Genomic DNA, 23,677 nt, shown 5'->3' with positions numbered 1-23,677 from the left:
ACCAGGCCAGGGAATGCAGTGAAAACCAGCCCCAACCGAGTCATGTCGGGTGCTGGAAGTCGCTGGTCTAAAACGCTGGTTTTGGGCCTGCAGATGGTCTCTGATTGAGCCTTCAACCAAGGGCTGAGATTAGCCATGCGATGTGTTGGGAGAGGCCCTTTATAGACGTCTCAACCAAGCCAAAGAAACGACCTGTAATTGGGCCCTGTTTCAGACTAATACCGGGTCTTGGTTCAGATGAAGAATACATGCCCCTTATTGGGTCGTATGCAACACAGTAGGTGGGCCATGACTAGGGCCGAGATCACCCTTAGGCAAGTTGCATCAGACTGATCTGTTGGCTGAGAATCAGCCCAGAACTGGGCTGAAAATCAGCCCAGAATCGAGCCAATTGCAGCAAGGGAGTTGGGATGGGCTACACCTATTTAAAAACAGGTGGGCCGCGCCATGTATAGCCGTGAGTCCTGCCTGAGATTTAACTCTCGGTGGGCTGCACCCTGCTGGTGGTCCTCGTCCCTAACCACAGCTTTAGTACAATGGGCCTCACCATTATGTGCAGCAAGCTGCACCCCGAAATATCAGGTGGGTCGCACCATGAAATGTCAAGTGGGCCACACTCTGAAAATCAGATGGGTCGTGTCCCATTCAGAGGGCTGTGGACCTCACCAGAAATGTGCAGTGAGCCTTACCTTCCACAGGTGGCTGCACTTTGCAATGCATGTGGGCCATATTCAAATGGGATGCTGGGTTGAGCCATGAATTGATGGGCCAAGGACGGCCTAACCTAGCTTCATCTTGGGTCGTGTTAGGCCCTATAGCTGGGCCAAAACAAATGACCAGTTCAGCCTTTAGTTAGGTGTGAATTTGGGGCCCAAATTGGGTCCTTACTAGGTAAGAGGTTGGTGGGCCTGGTCATCATGAATCAGGCCCATGTACCCCAAATCACCAAGTCGTCCCTAGCCGTACTTATTTTATAGATAAGGACGCCTTCTAACGTCAGTTTTTGTATTGGGAATGACTCCAGGAGATTACCCTCGTGTTATTGGGTAGCTAGATATTCGTGATTACTCGGATCAAGGGGCACACTGCAAATTGTTTGGTGATGATTTTCCTCCCCTTAAGCTTTCCATCCCTAACTAGACCAGAAATAGTAGTTTTGTTAATTTTAACGATTAGTTAGACTAATAATAAATTATGTGTGGAAATGGACTGCATTCACTTGATCCATCTATTTAACAAAATGATTCTCATGCGTACTATTGTTTAGACTCTTGATTATATACTCTGAACTACCTAGGTGAATAATTCAATCATTCATGTCATGTATCTTATGTTAACTCAGTTAGGGTGATTTGATGGAAATATATGTATTGTTTCTTATTCCCTATTCATAATAAGATCTATGTTGCTGATATGATGATGTGACACATATATTGCTGAAATCTCTCCATGGGAAATCCTAGCAAAGGAGTGTCCGTGCTTAAGGTATAAATGGACTAGTTGTGATGTGCATAGGCCCCTGACATGGAGGTTTAGGTTGTTGGCAATTGACCATGGGAGCTTACCATCAATGTGTGGTTTCACCTAACTGATTTGGGGTGAATTTCACAACCTTTTCGATACCATTGTTTACTCGTCTTTGAACCATCCATGTCGACATGCTTTAATCACCATATTTAGTGATTTCAACCTTTCATTCCTAGTCAGCATTGGTGGTGGCCTGACTACATGTTGGTGGGTACTATATACACCCTAAGATAGAAGCCTCATGGGCCGGGGATGGTGGTCATGGGACACTATGCCCGAGCCGTCGGCCTACGCTGGGCCATGTGCTCCCCGTAGTGACCGTGAGCTCATTTAAATTAGCTAGTTACAATTGGACTAATAATGGGTTAGTTAATCATGCATGCATAGCACATACTAGCATCTATTGCTATTGTACGTGACCTGCGTAATTGCCCGTCTGGATGTCTTACCCGGGGCACACCAGTATCTAATGTCATCGTACGTATTTGCCTGACTAGAGGTCTTACCCGGGGCACAGGCCGTCTAGATGTCTTACCCGGGCTGATGATTGCATCTATGCATGCATGCATTTAACAAGACTACATATACTATGTTCTGGATTGTCTATATGTTTTTATGTTATTCCTTGTTTAGGGCGATGGTATGTAATATTAAGGGGAGATCACACTAAGCTGGTCACTCATTCATCAATGTTCAACCGTACAGAGGGCGCAGGTCCAGGATCCGACAAGTACGTAGCAGATTTAGAGGCGGTGGCGGCTGAAGAGGAGCTATATGATGAGGAGCTGCAACAGGAGGCAGCTGCCTATTTTGGGCTGAACTAGTAGATTAGTCTCTTTATTTTTATTTCAGTACATTCGATATTTGAGAACTTGAGGTTGTGTAAATTGGTCCCCAGCTGAGTGGGCCAGAATATTGTTCCCTTTTTGAATCACATCTATGCTACGTCTCATTCCTGCTATGCACTTTGATTCATTGATTTCCACTATTAGCAGTTAACTCTCCCGTTTTTGGAATGCGAGTCATGTACTCTGGTCCTGAAAACTAGGGCGTTACAGTCTGCATGCCTACAGTTGATCTTCGGGTGGCTTGCCTTCTTGAATGTAGTCGACTATTGGGTTCATCCAGCTCGGCTTTTAATCTATAGGAAGGACTGTGCTCGGATTAGATTCGTCGATGCTTGGCTCAGCCAAGAACTCGATAGGAGTTGATTTTGAGATATCATCTTCGATCGTCGTACCCAATTTTACCAACATGTCTACTTTGAAGTTTTTCGATTTGAGGATTAGGCTGATGTCACATTTCGAGAACTTATTGATGAGTTCTCGAGCTTTTTGTAGATGGGCCATCATTCTTTCTTCTTTGTCCTAGTATTCGTTAACAATCTGGTTAATTACAAGCTGAGAATTGCTATGTACTTTCAGGTTCTGAGCCCTCATTGATGATGTCAGCCTGAGCCCAACTAATAAAGCTTTGTATTCCGCCGCATTGTTCGATGTCTGGAATTCAAATCTTAAGATATATTGTATGTAAGTTTGGTCAGGAGCCTTAAGGACTATCCCGTCCTCGCTGCCTTTAGAATTAGTTGAACCGTCGATGTGCAACGTCCATTTCGGCAAGTCTAATTCAACTATCCGATTTTTGAGTTGGTCGAGCTAGGTGTTAGGACTAATCGCCAGGTCGGCCTCACGTGTGATTTCGATAAGGAAGTCGACGACTGCTTACCCTTTTATGATGGTTCAAGGCCGATATTTGATGTCAAATTCATTGAGCTTGACTGACCATTTCGTGAGCCTCCCCAAAACTTCAGGTTTTTGGAGTACCTGATGGAGAGGTAGGTTAGTCAGAACTACAATGGTATAGGCCTGAAAATATGGTTGTGGGTGGTGGGACGAAACGACCAAGGCCAGGGCAAGTTTCTCGATATATAAATACATAGTCTCTTCTGAGACCGGGGCTTTGCTGACGTAATATACTGGTAATTACTTCCCTCTCTACTCTCGAATGAGGGCCAAGTTGACTGCGGCTGTGGAAACTGCCAAGTATAGCAGGAGTGACTCTCCTTGCTAGGGTTTTGAGAGTAGGGGCGGGGAGCCCATATATTGCTTGAGTTTTTGGAAGGTGAGCTTGTATTCTTCTGTCCACTCTATTCTTTGTTTCCCTTTCAATTGTTTGAAAAAGGGAAGACATTTATCGCTGGCTTTGGAGACAAAACGGTTGAGTGCGATGATTCTTCCAATGAGGCATTGAATTTCATTCATTGTTCTGGGCAAGTTCATGTCGAACAGAGCTTAACTTTTGTCAGGGTTTGCTTCTATCCCTCTTTGGCTGACCAGAAATTCGAGAAATTTTTTCGAGCTGACCTCAAAGGCATATTTACTTAGATTTAACTTCATCCGGTATTTCTGTAGTATTGAGAACATTTCTTCGAGGTCGGTAATATGGTCTATCGACCTAATACTTTTGACAAGCATGTCATTGACGTAGACTTTCATGGAGTGTCTGATCTGTTGGGCAAACATTTTGTTGACGAGTCGCTGGTATGTGGCTCTAGCATTCTTCAACCCAAAGGGCGTGACCTTATAGCAATAAAGCCCTTTGTCGGTGATAAAGGTCGTCTTTTAATTGTCGTGAGGGTGCATAGCGATTTGATTGTAGCTTAAGTAAGCGTCCATGAAACTCGGAAGCTCGCGCCCGACCTTGTTGTCGACCAATTGATCGATCCGTGGAAGGGGGAAGCTATCCTTAGGGCAAACTTTATTCAGGTCAGTGTAGTCAACACAAACCCGCCACTTCTCATTAGACTTCTTCACTAAGATGACATTGGCAATCTAGTCAGGATAATAGATTTCTTCGATAAAGCCTGCTTCGAGGAGTTTGCCGACCTCCTCTCCGATGATTATGTATCGTTCTGCTTCGAACGCTCGTCACTTCTGCCTTACTGGTCGGTGATCAGGGTTTACATTTAGTTTGTGGATCATGATCTTTGGGTCGATGTCGGTCATGTCCTAATGGGACCAAGCGAATACGTCAACATGTCGTCTGAGGAGGCTCATGAGCTCGTCCCGTAGAGTTGGCGCTAGCGATGAACCGACCTAGACCGTTTGGGTCGAGTCGAGCTCAGCGAGAGATATGGTTATGAGGTCCTCAACTGGGGTTCCTTTTTCACCTGAGTCTTCTTGGGGATTAAGGGAGGTGATGGTCATTAATTGATGTTGTGTCCTTAATGCCATGGAATAGCATTGTCGAGCTTCTTGTTGGTCTCCCTTGACTAGTCCGGTACCATGCTCAGTTCAAAATTTCATTGCAAGATGATATGTCGACACTACTACTCGAAGAGTATTGAGGGAAGGACTGTAACACCCTGAACATTTCAAAACCCGAGTGTTGAAAGTTCTCGAGTGTTACAATAAAATCTAACTCTACATGTACATTCCTCTAAACTAAATTTACAAATAAACCTTATGAAAAGTGTGAACTCTCGGTCCTAGAGGGGGGTGAATAGGACTATGCCAATTTAAAAATTAATGAACTAAAAGATTAAATAAATCAGAACTAATTAGATATCACAATTGTAATAGTATTGAGAAATTGATTCAAACCTTATTCAAAGGACAATCTTACACCAAAAATAGATGTTTTAGGCAGGACAACCTGATTTCTTGAACACAGTAAGGATCAAGATTGCAAGCTAAAACAAGAGGCAAGGGAAGAAAGCTATCTATTACAAGCATTCACCACATATACATGAAAAGATTACAATCATTTAACACATATACATCACATACATCATTCACCATAAAATAGCAGCAGTTATAGTGGTTCGGTGTGTACACCAACTATTCTTAAATAGTCACACCTACTCCACTCCCAATAATCACAACCTATGTGATATTAGCGATCACTAATAATCAAGGTTTTCTCAGGTTCACATTAAACCTATATAGTTATATTTTCAAATGGGTTATCACAATCAAAACCCCGCGCTGAGATTTTTTGGCTATCTTAGTTAAAACCAGTACAGAGATTTACTGGATATCTCAAGAAATTAAAAATAAATAAAGAATACTTATCTTCTTACTCGTTGATATAGCCCGTAGAACCACTTCGCTTGATGTATAGATGTTCAATGTCCAATAAACATAATCAAGGGTTCTAGGTTCTAAATAGATTTTAAATTAACTCAAACCTTGGGCTACTTGTTTGAATTCCTTAGATCTCACTAAGTAGAGTATAAACTCCCTTCAAAATATAAGATTCATAAAATAGAGATCAAAGAATTACAAAAACAGAAAGCTATTAAAAGATATAAAATTATCGTGCTATAGCTTGAAAATGACAGGGATTTTACTCTCTCAAAGTGAAGGATTTTTGTGGCTTTTCTGAATGAATTAGAATGAGAAAAGACCTCTATTTATAGGCTGAAAAACGGTTCCTTCGATTGGTATAGGGTTTCCTTCGACTGGTCGAAGAATCAACCAAATTTCAAATTTTCGGCGCGATCGAATAAAACCATCCTTCAACTAGTCGAGAGGCCTGCTTGACTGGTCGAGTGGCCTGCTCGACTGGTCTAGCGATGCCTTCGACTAGTCGAGGGAGCATAAATTCAGTTGCCGGAGTTTGAGTCGAGCTCCCTTCGACTAATCAAGTGAGTGTCCACGACTGGTCGAGCACACTGCTCGACTGGTCGAGGAACTACCAGAAAATTCCATTTTTAAATTTGAATCTTGGAATAGTCGAAGCATTTCTTGGACTGGTTGAAGCATAGCCTAGACTAGTCAAACTTAGGCTTGAACTAGTCGAATTTAAGACAAACCAAAGTATAAAAACCCGTGTATAATTAGCATATGAAAGGACCTAAGTCTAGGGTCTTTCTAAGGTCAATTATACTTGTAATTATTAGACATTAAAGTATATACTTTGAAATTACTACTTGAATCTTCAATCGCATTCAGTAGATCTTCTACTTGAAGTAGACTTGTAATTGTAGCTTAATCTTGAACTTGAAGTGAATTAAAACTCAAACTTGAAGTATCATCTTCATGTCTTTGACTTTCCAACTTTATATGTTGATCTTGAAGTGAACTTTTCGTCTTACTTCACTTAATGCTGAACTTTCCATCACATGATTAAGTCACACTATAAACTATTTTGTCTCATCAAAATTTGACAAATAAGGGTACTTTATACATCACAGCACTTACAGCTTTACCCATAATGACTTGACATAACTTCTTTCATAAGAGTTATTTACAAACGTGCCTACAACCATGTAAAACCATTAGATTTCTCAAAACTCCCATATCAACAATAATTACAGAAACGTCATTAGCCTAATCCCCATAACACTATATCACATAGTTCCCACAATCCGGGTAATGTGAAATGTTATACCATGCCCATGCATCATAAATTAGTCGTACATGTCTAACTTTAACCCTTAGATCATTGTACAAGTGGCCCAATTTACAAATTAGCCTGTAACCGTTGATTTTGGTGTCCACCGAGTGAAGAAACCCCATAGATAGTTGTAGTGGGACATTTCCCTTCATATGGATGGAGTAGATTCCCTTAGATGCGACCTCATGGACCCCACATTAACCCCAGGTGTGCACAGCGCACATACACCAGGGGTGTACCAAACAAGAGGTCGGGTCAAACTAGGTTTAACCCAACTATTTGCAACAGACGCCTCCCACATCCAAAATTTGAACGGATAACATCCATTTAAAGGCCTGGTGGGCCACCTCTAAGATCACCCAAGATGATCAGGGCCGTTCATCTTAATCAGAAGGAAAAATCGACCGGACGCTGGTCCTTTCACCTTCAGTGTTAATAGGAGATAAAACCCAATCCACACCGCAAATCCCGCATACCTTGTTTTGTGCAGTTCACAATTTGGATGGACATCGATCACTGATGATTGTTGTGGGCCTCCATCTTAAATGCAATGGAAAATCTGAACCATCCATCCTGTCAGAATAGAAAATTCAATCAAGACCAAGGAGTTTTCACACCGAATCCAAATCAGAAGCCCAGACCAACACTCTTAGATCTTTACGCATGAAACTAAGTTCGGCTCTGCTACAGGGCCACTTCCTGAACGGTCTGGTAATCAGAGACGGTCGCAACCCTCCATCTGTGGCCCATCTAAGGATAACTCTATGCCGTCCAGACCTGATGCGATATACGAAAGGAGAGATTGAATTGAGGAGGGGATCGCGAGCTGTAAATGGCTTAAGATTCGTCCGTTTTCTTGCTGGGAAAACAGGGTGCGTAAAGAAACTTTCGCAGAAGAGTCTGGAGACTCTCCTGCCTATAAAACCACTATCCAAGGACGGGAGTAAACACTATCTCAAGAATAGAAAGAGAGAAAGAAACGTGAGAGAGAGAGAGAAGGAGAAAGAAAGAAAGAAAGAAAAGAAGAGAAGAAGGAAAGAGAGAGAGAGGGAGTTTCTCAGCAACAACAAGAAGAGGTCGACTGACTCCCTTCCTTCCTAGGCCTCCTTTTCTTTTTCTTCCAAACCCGTTTGATTCAAATCACGTCCAAACAAAGCTAACCACCCCAAAGGAAATTATTAAGATCTATCCTTCGACACACACCTACATTCGTAGAAAGAGTAACATTAGAGGTGAGGGTTTTTCCTTTAAGCTTACGATAATTTAAGATGGTATGAATTATTTTGTTCCCTCACATACTTTAAATCCTTCCTGCAAGTATCTAATTTACCACCACCCATTTATTTGTCCTTTGAAAATATTAATTTAGGAGTAATGATAATCATTCATGACCTTTCAGAATTTATATGAGGATTTTATCCTTTAAGCTTATTCTAATTCAAGATAATATGAATTCTATTGCCATTTACTTATTATTATGCTTTTCTCTCTGCAGACGTTTAATTTATCATCAACAATAATTTACGCTTTTAGATTATATGATGATGTTAATTACAAGTGATCTTTATAAATTTATATGGGCGATGGGTACAAGCCTTGTCTTTGCTTTATCAAATTTATTGAGTTAGCCCTTACTACTCTTCTCTTTATTGAGTTGGCCATTGCCACTCTTCTTATTATTGAGTTGGCCATTGTCACTCTCCTATTTGTTGAGTTAGCCATTACTACTCTCATCTTTATTAAGTTGGCCTTACCACCTTCCTCGTTATTGAGCTAACCATTGTCACTCTTCATGATGTTGTATTGGCCTTTTGCTATCTATCTTTAAGGCTTGGGCATGTGTCTTAACATTCCAAAACCCTATGAATCAGTTTACATTATCTATATGTGAAAGTGATGTGTTAAGAGGTATCACAACTAGTGACTCAAAATTTATCATGGATGTAATGCGTTATGGGTAGCGGCCCTCTTGGTCGACATGTAATTTCGTGGGTTAGTTGGCGTGGTGCACAATCAATGTAAGTAAGTCATCATGTGTGTTACATCACCTTTTTCAGGATTAGACATCGCAAATAGTCGCTCCATGAACACATCGTGTTACGTAAATCTCCCAACCGCATTGTTGTGTCGCCTTGGGATGTTCGCATAAATCCACGTTAGCGTTTGGGATGCGGATCGAGTCGGGTTTTCTATAAATTATACTCTACATTGTGATGATCACTGCGTATGATGAGTCGTACATACTTTGTTAGGCATGCATCTCATATAGGTTGTTTGCGCATGAAGATACTTCTCATATTAGTGGAGTATGAAACGTATCAGAACCCTTATATTACTTTTATGAATATCTTGAATTAATGTTAATCTTAATGGATAACCATCACTATGAGTAGGGCATTAAACCTCTCCAATCGTATAGATGATGCAAGTGACGAACAGATTGGAGACCCAGAGGATCACCTTCCTGAGAAAGACTATGCTGAATAGATACGAGAACATGATTTAGTTTTATTTACGTTTTCGCTGTAACTTGATTTTGTATTAAGCTCCCATTATGAGAGCCTTTGACGATTTATTTAATTTTTGGAATAAGAAATTCGATCAATTTTATTTCTTATGAATGTTTAACATTACAAATGTAACTGGATGTGATCTAAATAAAAGGAATCTCCAAGGCAAGCCCTCGAGACACCCACTTCTTACATTATTAACACCCGATTTTCCTCGGGCATGAGTATAAACTCTGGCCGTGGAAATTCGGGGCGTTACAAGGACGTCTGAGAATGACGTTATAGACGAATGGACAATCGACCACTAGGAAGTCGATCATGGTTGTCGTCTGGCTCTTTCTTTCCCCTGCTGTTACTGGGAGCTTAATAGATCATTTTGAGGTGACTTTATCTCCCGCGAACTCGAGCAAAGGCGTCTTATGTCAACCAATATCTGAAACACTTTGCGGTTGGCTATAGTCATAGCCACCACTAATGTGTCGTCATGGGGATGATGGACACCTCAGGCGTCTTCTTCGGTGAAGGTTAGATCACATGATGTGACTTTCTGTTCTTTTAATGGTCAACTGGTGATGTTGATTTGATGCTCCGGGCTATAGTGACTGATACTTCGGGTGTAAGTTCTCCGAGCCCGATTCGAGCCTCCTCCTCCGGTAGGCCCACCAAAGATAGTTTAAATTTTCCCAGTAGGTTCGTTGTTAATGAGCCTATCGTCCTTGAGACCCATTTGTTCTTTTCTTTTGTTGACATATTCCCGCAAATGCACATTACGTATGAGGTCCTCGATCTCTTCTTTTAGATTGAAGCAATCACCGGTCGAATAGTCGTAGTCGCGGTGGAAGTGGCAGTACTTCCTCTTGTCTCACTTGTCGGCATCAGATTTCTTCTTGTTAGGCCATTTGAGGATTCGTTTGTCCTAGACCTCCATGAGGACTTGCTCGAGTGTCGTGTTGAGGGGGGTGTGCAAGTTGAACTTATTCTCGGGTCGCCTTCTTGGGCACTGGCCTCTGGTTGGCTCGTCGTCTTTCCTTCTTTTGTTGTTGTTGGCTGTAGACAGTTCCTCCTTAGGTCGTTTCTCTTTGGCTGAGTTTCCTTTGTTCCAAGTGGCCTTCTGCAAGCTGAAAAGTTCTTCGGCATTGGAGTACTTCTGGGCACGATTGAGGAAGTCGGCCATCGTTGTCGGAGGGTTTTTGCCAAGCGAAAAGAGGAATCGTCCTTCCCTTAGGCCTTCCATCATGGCGGTTAAGGCAATTTCTTCTGAATGTCCTTGCACTTGCATTATTTCAAGGTTGAAGCGTTTGATGTAATCTTTTAGCAGCTCGTCTTCCCTATGGATAATATTGCGGAGATGGGAAGTTGGTTTAAGCCTCTCCTTTCTTCCAATGAAGTTGGTGATGAATTCTTTTCTGAGTTGCGTGAAAGAGTCAATCGATTGAGGTTTCAGTTGTCGGAACCACTTACGGGTTACTCCTGTTAGGGTTAAGGAAAATGCTTGGCACATGATTACAATTAATACACCAAGGAGTTCCATCTAAGCCCTAAAGGACTCCAAGTGTTCGGCCGAGTCGGCGGCTCCAGAGTACGGCATGATTTGGGGCATCCGGAACCTAGGTGGAAGCTGGGCATGCATGATGTTAGCAGTAAATGACGGTTCTGTTTCCTTCAGTATCGCTTCTACTGAGGTCGAAGCATTCGTACGGCATACCTTCCATATGTTGTCGATCTGGCCTAGCAAGTCGTTGAGTTCCACTTCCCAGGGATCCTCACTTTCGGCCTTCATCTCGATTGTCGACTCAGGAGCTTTGTTGCTCCTCTTTTTCTCTAGCTCATGTCGTAAATCGGAAGCATGTAGCGCAGCGATGCCTGAAATGTGAGAGAGTGGTAGCCCTGAGATTCCAATATGCTGTAGCCCTGAGATTCCAATATGCTTACTTCTTCGGGAGCTGGCGGGCGCCTCAGAAGGCTCAGGGATCTCTATAGCGGCTGGTCCTGACGCTTGCCCAGTTCCATGGACGGGACGCGGCTGTAATTGCTCCAACATTTGTTTCATCGAGTTATTGTTATTATTCAACGTCTCAACTTGCTGCTCGAGGGATACAAGTCGTCCTCCCCGATTCTAGGATTTCTGCATTGGCCCTACGGGCGTAGAATCAACCTGGAGTTAGGAAGAGGAATCCCGATGGCTGACAGATTGCTCTAGCGGTACGAGATTAGGTGCAGCGATGGAGCTTAGAGCTTTCTTTTTCCCTTTTGCCATCGTTGAGTTTGTTATAAACGAAGAGAACAGCTTCGACGTCGTTCCCACAAACAGCGTCAAACTGTTGATGCAAAAAATTGGTTAGCCTTCCCTGGACCTCGAATGACTATAAGGAACGAATAAAGGAGACACTGGCTAAAGCAGGGGACCCTCCGATGCCAAAGTCAAACTAAGGAATCTGGGTTTAGTCGAGAGTATGATTTTGGGTTTAGAATTGTGGGTACCTTTCACCATTGGAGGTGCTTTTATTTATAAGTGAGAAGAGGCGGTGGCGTAAAGGAGATCTCCCTGTTTAGCAAGAGTCTGTTGTTGTAGGATTCGGATCCTCCCGAGATTCTTAGCTAGGATTTAGGGTAGATTCATGTTGCGATCGACTTCCTAAATCTCTGGCTATGATCCCGGGTAGATACAGTTGGGATCAGATCGGGATTGATGGAAGGTGAGTTGCAACGACTTGGGAAATGCCGACCTAACTCTTTTGGCAAGTGGTTGAGCTTCCTTCCACGTTGGGCAGATCGGTGGATGTGCCGACCTGAGACGAGATACAGAGTTTAACTCCATTTTCCTCTCGGTGTGTCGATGAGTCGATCTTCTGACCTGTTGGCGGGACACCGAGCCCGACCGTATTTCTTGATCGGTCAGCGTTCGGATGTTAAACTTCTTAAGTTAGATACATCAGTTCCAACCTAAGCATTAGTCAAAATCATGATAAGCCCTAATTTAAGTACGTGTGTATCCAGATGATGAATAAAATGCTCTTACTTTTTGGCATATATATAGCATTATGTGCAAAATCATGATAAGCCCTAATTTAAGTACGTGTGTATCCAGATGATGAATAAAATGCTCTTACTTTTTGGCATATATATAGCATTATGTGCACTGATGAATTGTCCCGATTTCTGACACGTGATTCATCCAAATGTGGAATTAAGGCCCCGCACGTAAAAACCACGTGGATAAGTAGCAATGCAGCATCGGACGCGGTTTGGCTAGTGACGCTATCACTAGACAGGTGGCCTGTGGCAGGTGCTCTATGGACCCGACCGTGTTACATGTGTTTCATCCGTGCCGTCCATCCATTTTTCCAGATCATTTTAACGGCTTTATCTCGAAAATGAGGGATCTAAATCTCCGGTGAACCGCACCACAGGAAAATAATAGCGATTCAAAACTTTCATGGCCTCCGAGAAGTTTTTAACGGTGAGTCTTCAGTGAACACTGTTTCCTGTGATATAGCGCACTTGAGATTTGAATCTACCTCATTTTTAAGATCATACCTTAAAATGATCAGTAGAAATGGCTGGTCGGCGTGGATGAAACAAATATATCATGGTAGCTCACGGAGCATTGACCATATACCTTAAAATGATCCGTAGAAATGGATGGTCGGCGTCGATGAAACAAATATATCATGTGGCCCAGGGAGCATTGACCACTAACCGTTGGCTACTAGCAGGGTCACTTGCCAAAACGCGTTGACCAGCAGCATTGTGTGAAAAAAATAAAATGCTTGCGCCACTTGCGTATATACATTGATCAAATGGACCACATGACAAGAAACAATTGACTTAAACTTTACTGTTGAAAATTTCTTGGAGGCCACCGAAATTTTGTATCAAGCTTATATTTATATTTCCATTCATCCGTGTCCGTATGATCTTACGGACAGGTTGGATGAAAAATAAACATCACCGTGGAGCTTAGTAAGGTTTCAAAGGTGAAAATCATTATCCCTACTGTTTCTCGTTATAAGATCCACTTGATCTTTTGGATATGCTTCAATCACGGGGTCCACCCATTAAATTAGATGAAAAATTGATAGACCGTGAGCCCAACTAAATTTACAATAAGAGAGAACCGAGTAACTCCGTATGCAATCCGATTTTGTGATGGATGACTTCGTGTGGATGAGATCCGCCCCGTCTGTTAGGTGCACCACCCTGACTTTGACCGGCGACTACATTCAAGACTCTGGCTACACCGGACGAAGAGCAGAGGTGTATGATGTGTTGGGCGCTGTGGGTCCACTCTGATGTATATCCGTGACGTACATCTGTTTTACCATCTTATTTTAAGGTATGAACCCAAATACGGAGGTCAAAAAGGCCACGTGGACCACATTAATGGAAACGGTGGTGATTAACTTCCATCGTTTAAAAAAAAAAAAATACTCTTAAGGGTAACAAAAGGTTTGGATAAGCTTATATTTGTATTTTACCATCAACTAAGTCATATGATCTTATCAACAGGTTTGGATGACAAATAAGCATTAAGATGACCCTCAATAAAGTTTAATCGGTGGGGTGTCATTGTCCCTTATTATTGTTTCCTAGGTGTGGTCCACTTACGCTTCAAATCTGATTTACTTTTGGATTCATGAAATAGGCTGAGTTAGAAAAAAATGGATGGACAATATCGATATAGAACACATCAGGATGGGCCCTACAGCACCCAACAAATCACACACCAACGTTGGGGATGGTGTTAGCAACACCATAAATACCGCGCGTCCGGTTTACACCGAGGGCAACAGTTGAGCTAGGGATACCCATCATTAAAATCATCCAAATGGGTGTGGGGTCCATCATGGTGTATATAAGCAATCCAATCCATTCATCTGACACACTCACCATGCTATTAACAAAAAAAAAAAAAAAAAAAGATATTCTGAGGGCCGCATTAGTGAATTTAGAACTTTCAGGCATGATTCTACACCGTTCCTTACTGTGTGGCCACCTAAGTCTTTCATTGTAATAAACTTTAAGATCTATAGTGAAAATATGGCGGGAAACCTGATGGACGAGTTGGATCTGATACACGTTTCTTCCATACAGCGTTCAATTAACGCAAGTTAGCCCTCTGTATGACTACGCGTTGTGACGCAAGTGCAGTCCATTAAAAAAATGGGCATCCAAAGGAAAGTTAAAGGCAAATGCAAGGAAAGAGCCTTCGTACCGAAGGAACGCGTAATTCCCATGCCTTTCGTCACTGGAAGATGATGCGGTAGGGTCGTCTCTTCGTCAATATAAGTGGAAGAGTTATGTGCAATCGGTACCGTCAATCTAGTGGGCCTTACTAAGGATTCTCTATATTTCGAAAATGAGATCTACAGACAGTTCTAACCATTTTTTCTCCACCTTAATTTTGACAATCATCCATTGTTGTTTACTACTGTCGTTTTGAATTCCACTGTCTAGATAGAAAACATCATTGCATCTATGTGAATCTTGAAATATTAGCAATCCATACTAGTAACTACTATATGCACGGTTCTGATTGATAGATCAATCTTCAACTGAAGTTTGAAGAGATTGTTTTCTACATTCTGTCTAGCAGCTATAATGTATCATCTCCCTCCGTCGTCGCCTACTCCAAAAATATAATCCTCTCATGAAATTTTAAGAACGACCTTTCAAGTCCTCAAACCTCTCTCTCTCTCTCTCTCTCTCTCTCTCTCTCTGCGTTTCTATCTTATATTCTGATCTTGGATTTTCTTTTCTTGCCTGAATTTAAGCTTTCTTGCCTGAGTCTTTAGTTTATACTTCAATGCTCTCTCTCTCTCTCTCTCATTATTTTCATCTGGGTCTTGATCACAAAGTCATACTTCAATCCAGGTTCTTTCATTTCATAGAAAAATCTCTTTCCTTCTCAAAACCACCTCTGCATCTTCTCTAGAATCCATCTTGAACACTTTTTACTTAATTCTTCTATTAAAAGAAAATGAAGGGCTATCGATCTTTCGGTCACGGATCATCATCCACATCCCTATCCCCGCTAGCTCCACCTTTCACCATCAACCGGCCCACTCAGAGATCCCAACCGAACACCCTGGCCCATGTTCTGGAAGACCACTACCGTCGTGTTGCACCAATGCCATCTAGTGAAAATTGGCTCCATTTGCGCCCTGATTCGTTTCCGTCTCCGAATGCAGATGAGGATCCAATTTTCAATTACGGGTACTACATGACTCAATCCAACAGCCCACATGCTAACCGTTTGCCTTCTCCAAATCCCACCGCCAATGGTTTTCCATACGGGCAGCCGTCGGAGTCGTTATCGAGCAGACTTGTTTCAGCACAGCCTTATTATCCTCCAAACCCATATGAAATCCATGTTCACCACGCTTCAGATTTCAAAGAATCTTGTTTTGGGTCATCGAGTTTTGGCACTTTTGCAAACTTAGAAGGGTCCTCTCAATCCGATTATGCGCAGAATCTGTCTGATATTGAATCAAAAGCCAAAGGGATGAGTGTTTGGGTGGAGCCCAAGCGAAATGCCGTTTTCTATCAAAGAAGCCCGTTCGAGCAAGGTATGTCCACTTCTCTTCTGGTCTAATATGCTTCTTGATCTTAGTTTAATAGGGTTTTGCTTTTGTTTGGTTTCTGTGGAATTTGTGGGTGTTTGGCTTGCTTCTCATAATTCTCATTGCTAATGAAATGCTTAATAAACATGAAGACTTGCATGTGATAATTATTTTCTTAGAACGTGTTTGGGTGGAGATGATATTGCAATATTTTAGAACTGCAAATTTTCCAATGTAGCAAAAAAAAATATACCGCAAGATTCTGATTTTGTGGTATGTTGTTTGGCCCTCTTCACTAGTGTTACGGAGGGTTCAGATTGGTTACAGTTGAAAACGGGAGTTGTTTCATACTCTAGCAGACGATGACACTTGACATGCGGGCACTAAGAAATTTTGCATATGGCATGTATTCTCTATTAGCTAGGGCCTGTTTGGAGGCGTTGATTTGGAACCCCTAGATTCGGAATGCTCTGGATTTGAAACCCCATGGATTTGAAATCCTCCTAATGTGTTTGCACCCTAGATTGGGAATCAACTTTAATCGAAAAGTAGCCCTGCATTGTATATCTACGGGGGTTTGAATTTAATTACTAAATCAACTTTAGTAGCTCTAATTAGAGACATATGTAGTGTTTGACACAATGGTTGTAATAAGCCCGCTGCAATATGTCTTGCCTGAAAATGATAAAATTCCATATCTTGGATGAGCCACAGGAAAAAGATCATGTCCGAGTGACTAAACAATGATTCTAACCGTTGATTTACATGGACAATATTTGGATGGTACTGATGATCATATTAAAGTAATTAATGGTGATGCCATTGATAATCTAATTGTTCTTGGATATTATTAGTGAGCCATGTGCCCAATAGAATAATAGCATGGTGACACACATGTTACACATGCAACTATTGAAATGATTTTAGGTGTGATCCAAGCTCTCGCTTTGGATTTCAAACCCGTTGGATTTGAAACCTCCAGTTACTTTATTATACCAAATAACCAGGGTATTTGAGGCGGTGCCAAAAGACCCATAACTAATATTAGACCAAGTAAATTGCATAAGACGTCGATGAGTTGGTTGTGTTGCTGGTTGTTTTTGGCAGTTTGGTCACGTGGTAAGTGCAGGCGTGCCAAAATTGAATTTGCGGCCCAATTCAAACTAAACAATTATGACCTCAAGTGCCAAGACAGGCAGATACAGAGTATATGGCTGAGATTGGATGAGATCGACTGCCTATTTGGCCATTCGCTCAATCTGTAAATAAGATTAAGCGATATTCAGATGATAGGGTTCGTCCTCTGATGATAGGTTACAAGTTTATATTCTGTACGAAAGAACTTTTCAGTATGAATAAAATAAAAAATAAGAAAAGAATTCTTATAGTCAGTCACAAATGATGGCTACAAAGCACCTTTCAAGATGATGAACTGAATTTAGCATATGAGCGTAGACCCAAATTACAGCTAAAGTTACTAGCTACTTAATTACAACTACGGATTACACTATGGAATATAAACAACAAGCTTAAATTAAATGATTACACTAGGAAATATAATTGATTTGGCAGGAAAAATAAAACAATTACACTAAGGAATCTAAAAAGACAATTGAAAGATAACATAACGTTTGGGTTTGATTGGGTTGGTATGAGACGACTTTTCTTGCTGAATTCCCCTGTTATTTATAGATTTACCCTGGCCATCTAGATCCTTCTCATGTTTTAATAGTTGTAATAACCGTTCGGCACTACATGACATTTGCTTCCGCTCTTGTCATCTGTCTTGTAATCACTTATACATGATTGGTCTTCCATTGACCGCTTAAACAATGTCTTGGCATCGTTCGATGTGCTCCAACTATATTATCATAGAATTTTGTTCATATATTTCTGCAAATCTTCAAATACACCACGTGGATTCATTCGGATCGCACGTAACTCGCTCTGATTGGTTCTCGTAGAAAATGGTGACAATGGAGATGAACATTGCCCCCACATCTCTTCACCTTTAAAAAAAGGTGAAAGTGACGAGTGACCCTTCACTAATGCAACCGAACTTATATACACGTGCCGATGTCACAGTAACCATCTTCGACCGATAAATCCCTACACGTCAACCATACCACCATTTTTCAAAATAAGAACTAAACTCTGCTACGACATGTGTACTTGCAATGTACTAAGCAAAATCATAATGATGCCATAATAAATACTCCATCACCTTGACTGATATAAGCGTCATGTCCATATTCTTTCATCATAGGCTTCCTTTCTCCTCATAACTTCCAATTTCATTTTTCATTCTCGTACTTGTCCATCATGGCTCTTACTTCATTTGCTAAAAATGTTGCACATTGGTCCATGGTGATTGATTCTGAAATCCTGAACCGATGGATAATGTTACTTTCAATGAATTCTATGATTTCTTTGTAGCTGACCCTTTTCATAGGCTTTACCTCTACTCATTTAGTGAAATAATTGGTAACCACGATGATGAATGAATCCAAATTTAACTTCGGTCATAACAATCTTACATTGACTTTTTACCCTTTTAAACTGAGTGATATAGCTTTCGTAGGTTTCTTCTAATAACTATCGAAAACGGGCGAGATCAGTCGTAGTTATTTCTCTGTTCTTAGAGAAAAACTGAGCACCAAATTTTTCTTCCATATCTTGCCAATTGTGAACCGAATTTGGCAATGAATTGGAATACCACATGAAAGTCGTTGTCGTTAACGAATGACTAAATAAATGTACTTTGTGATAGTCATCGTTCGCCAACTCCCCACATTGCATGGTGAATTGACCAACGTTCTCGATGGTCGACTGACTAAGATCACCTGAAAACATGGCAAAGTCCGATCCATAATTCCAATCAACTCAGGATAAGGCTTATGGTAGACCAGAATAGTATTGTAACTGAATACTTAACCTGCAACTTCCTTGATCATTTGTATGATTTGATTATGCTCTACTCGCCGAGGTTCAACTGCCAGTGGTGGATCAGGACCTAATTGGTTTGGTCTCTCTTAGAGCAACGAGTTCCTGGGGAATTGTTGGGGATTATATCCTCCCAGTAAGCCTTGAATTTGAATTTCAGCTACAAAATTCTTAGCCTCCCACTCTGGTCGTCTTAATTTAGTAGGAGGCGGAGCATTTCATATCTCTTGAACTGGAATTGGTGGTGGATTCCTCTTTGAAGGAGGTATATATGGTGGTTGACCTGTGTTGCCAATAGAACTTCCCTCGACATTATACTGCTTTGCCGTTGGCGCTCGTTCGACCATCATAGCCATCAATCGATGCATGGCCTCGATTTAGCTGACCATGTATCTATTAGTATTCTTAGTTTGAATACAGAATTGCTCGACTCGGGCTCTTCCATATTTCTGAACATGTTGAATATACTCAGTTGTACATCCTAGAGTGCGACTGTTATCTCTTCAGGAGAAACGGTCCGAGAGGTCAAGACCCCTTCTTAATTCTTAGTATTGAGTGTCGGGCTATTATTCTGATTTGATATTTCAGGGGCCGTTTGAACCAACACATCCTTGGTTGGAGGCGGTGCGATCGGTGTGGAGGGTTCAACCCCAATAATTTGGTTGCTCATTCTATTCATAATTTTGAATGGCAATGTAACACTTGTAAGTTAGAGATAGCGTCCCACCGGGCGTGCCAATGCTTGTTGCTCATTGTTCATTTGCATGGCCGGTGCACAATGTATATTTCTGATGATGGGTTACACCTTTGCCTCCTGTAAAAAAAAAAAAAAACTTTCTAGTACATATAAAATAAAAAATGAGAAATGAATTTTTACAGTCAGTCGCGAAGGACGACTGCAAAGCACCTTCTTAGATGAGGAACTGAATCCAACGTATGAGCGTAGATTCAATTACAGTTAAAGTTTCTAGTTACTTGATTACTGCTACGGATTACACTATGGAATGTAAACAACGAGCAAAAAGTAAACGATTACATTAGGAAATGTAATTGAATTGGCGGGAAAAGCAAAGCGATTTACACTAAGGAATGTAAAAGGACTAATACTTGAAAGATAATTTTTGGGTTTGATTGGATTGGTATGAGACAACTTTTCTTGCTGAATTCCCCTGCTATTTATAGCCTTACCCTGCCCATTTAGATCATTCCCACATTCTGACGGTTGCTATAACCATTTGACACTACGCAACCTTCTTTGTTTCTACTCTTGCCATATGTCTTGTAACCGCTTATACACGATTGCTCTTCCATCGGTTGCTTAAATAATGTCGTGGCGTCACTCAATGTGCTCCAGCTTTATTATCTTATAATCCTCTTCATATATCTTTACATATATTCAAATACACCACACAAATCCATCCAGATCACACGTAACTTGATCTGATTGGTTCCCATAGGAAGTGGCTATAATGGGGATGAACAGGTTGAGCAATTCTTACCTCCCGCTCATTAACTCTTGTTTGTTGAAATATGACTATTGGATATTTTTTGTTTTAACCATCCAATAAATGGACACAGATCTAATAGCAACCTAACCTCTGGTACATGGTACTTTTAAATTAGGAAAGACAATTTGGATGGTTTGATTTGAATTACTTCTCTGCCTTGTGTGCAAATTTTAAGTACATGTGTATCATTTGTCACACTCTTTCTGAGTTTTTTTTTTTTCTCAATTGAAAAGGTCTACTTATTGATTAAGCACTCGATCGATAAACCATCCGATTTCAAATGTAAGTCTCTCCAGAATCTCACAATCCAAAAAATTCCATCAATGGTCAACAAAATGGATGGTGTAACTTCATTATAAAGGTGCATTTGATATGTCCATGAAATGATAGGTAAAAATAGAAACAATTTCCATGAAACTTACTTTTTATTCTAACTTGCGAATATGGACATCAATATTGGTTAGTGCTCTATGGCCCCACTATAATGTATATTATTTATTCAATCCATCCATTTTTCAACTCATTTTAGGCATGACTAAAAAATGAGTCAAATTCAAATCTTGTGTGGATTACGCATCATAGGAAACTGTCATGATTGAAGGCCCACAATTAAGAAATGCTTAGGGCTATAAAATTTTTAGATCAAGATAATATTGATATTTTGATATTTGTATTTTTCCTTTCATCCAGTTATGTGTGGCCCAATCAATAGTTTGAACGGCAAATAAACATTACAATGGGCCTACAAAGTTTTTAATAGTGGCCATTCAATCACCATTGTTTTTTTTTTAATTTTTTTTAATTTTTTTTATGCATTGTATACCCACCCCATTCACCTGTTTTGCCAATTGATTTTAGGGCAGGGTCCCAAAAAATGGGAGTAGATTAGGTGAGACCCTGGACTCACCTAAGACGGTGCGACTATTACCATGAGGCCCACCTTAATGTATTTATTTTGTATCCACACCATTCGTCTGTTTTTTTAGATAATCTTAGGGTATTATCTAAAAAAATGTAGTAGATTAAATTATTAGGCGAATCATACCATAGGAAACAGTGGTGATTGAATGCCCAACCATTAAAAACTTATTAGGGAGCACCTTAATGCTTCCATAGGGTTTATATTTTTTCCATTCAATCCGATGATAAGGTCACGTAGGCATGGAAGGAAATAACAAATATCAACTTGATCCAAAACTTTTGTGGCTCATTAATGGTTGTTCACCACTGTTTCCTATGATATGGTCCACTGAATAATTGAAATGCTTCATTTTTTGGATAATGTCCTAAAATGTAAAAACAGATGAATAGTGTGGACCCCACAGCAAAGGCCATAACGTCTTGGGTTAGTTACGGTCTCACCTAATCTGATTCTAAAAAATAAAGCAAATACAAATTTTTGGTGAATGACACATTATGAATTGAATTTCCATCGTTAAATACTTTTTGGGGACACCAAAGTTTTGAATCAAGCTGATGGGGACATCATGTGCACATGTGCACACACGCCACCCCTTACGCAAGTACGCCAGAAGAAGGACCCCACTGTCGATCTGGATCGATGACGACATCCAGTGAGAGCCTCTTAGTTAGGAGACGGAGTTTTGATTCAAAAGAGTGAGCCCAACTGTCAAGAAAAGCACACCATGGGATCTCTTGATCATGGCTCACTAGTTGGATTGATTTCATATTTTAGATTTTGCTTATTATTATTATTTAGAATATCATGAACGCTTTAGATTTCTTTGTTTAATTTTTATTTTGGTTTACTTCATCGCCAAGTAATAAGTTGCACACATGATGAATTTTGGAGTATATGGTTTTCTTATAAATAGACACCCATTTTAGCTTTTTTGAAGGATGGAAGATTAATAAAAATTTTGTGTTTTCCTACTCTCTGAGTTGTGAAGCCTAATTGGGTGCGAAGCCCTCCCTTTATCGAAGGGTTAACTACCGTGATGCAAAGCCATATCTCACATCTATCCCAATCCGCCCCCATCTTATACTATCCACCCTTCTCATCTCTCATAATCATCTGCGCTACAAATCTGTCCCTTATTACATCAAATTTCCTCTCTTCAACAGATTTTCAGAATCTGGCCCTACAAGAGGGCTGAAACTTCGATGGAGTACCACGCACAAACCGTGCATCGGATCGAGTTGCAATTTGGAAGTTTTGGAGTATATCCTTGGTCGACCAAGGCCAAGGTGACCTTTTTCTAAATAGTGGGCCCCACACACGTGCGCCCGAGCTCACACGCACGTGCGTCTGGGCCATTATTGTTGTCCACGTGTGCGGTACTTCTCTCGTTCGTCTCTCTCCTCTCTTTCACTCCGTTTTCACCCAAAATCCTTAAACCTAACCCTAAATTACTCAAAAACTCAATTTCATGCCCTTTCTTCAACCTTAAGGGTCAGTTTGGGCGGTGGGATTAGAAGGGATTAGGTGGGATGAGATTCATCTAGTCCTGTGCCAATTCCACTCCATGTTTGGGAAGAATGGAAAAGCTTGGAATTACATTAAATAGAATTGCATTGGGTCCCATGCCAATTTCACTCAATGTTAGCAAGTTGTTGTAGGTCCCACCATGATGTGTGGGCTAATCCACACTGTCCACCCATTTTTCGAGATTATTTTAGAGCATGGGTCAAAAAATTAGGTAAATTTAATGCTCAAGTGGACCCCACCATAGAAAGCAACGGGGATTGAATACTTATCGTTGAAAACTTCTTTGGGGCCACATAAGTTTTGGATCTACGTCATTTTTAGGCCCATGTCATAAAATGAGGTTACAAAACAAATGAACAGTTTAGATATACACACATGAGTGTTATTCCCAGTAATTTCAAATGATGGTGGGTATATTCATTCAATGTACCATCGTATTATCAACAAAGCAAGCATTAATCTTATCCCATGGCAACAGGGGACAATCCCTGCCATGGGTAAAAATTATGTTTTTTGAATCCCATCCCTCTTAATCCCTTCTAATCCCACCGCCCAAACTGACCCTAAAGTTCCTTGAATTGAAATTTGTGAACCCCTTGGATCGGAGAATTATTTCTGTACGTGTGGCTGACTTTACCTTAATTTGATTCTTGTTTGGTTTATAATTTTGATTGATCCGCTCTTAGCATGTGTAGGCCTCGTTCCGCATAAGATTCCTTTTGATCGAGTGTTTGCACTTTTATGTGGGATGTGGAAATTTGTGTGATTATTTTTGAA

Source organism: Magnolia sinica, chromosome 6 (assembly GCF_029962835.1).
Source record: "Magnolia sinica isolate HGM2019 chromosome 6, MsV1, whole genome shotgun sequence".
In the NCBI taxonomy this organism is placed as follows: Eukaryota; Viridiplantae; Streptophyta; class Magnoliopsida; order Magnoliales; family Magnoliaceae; genus Magnolia; species Magnolia sinica.
Note: the sequence above shows the minus strand (reverse complement) of the source record.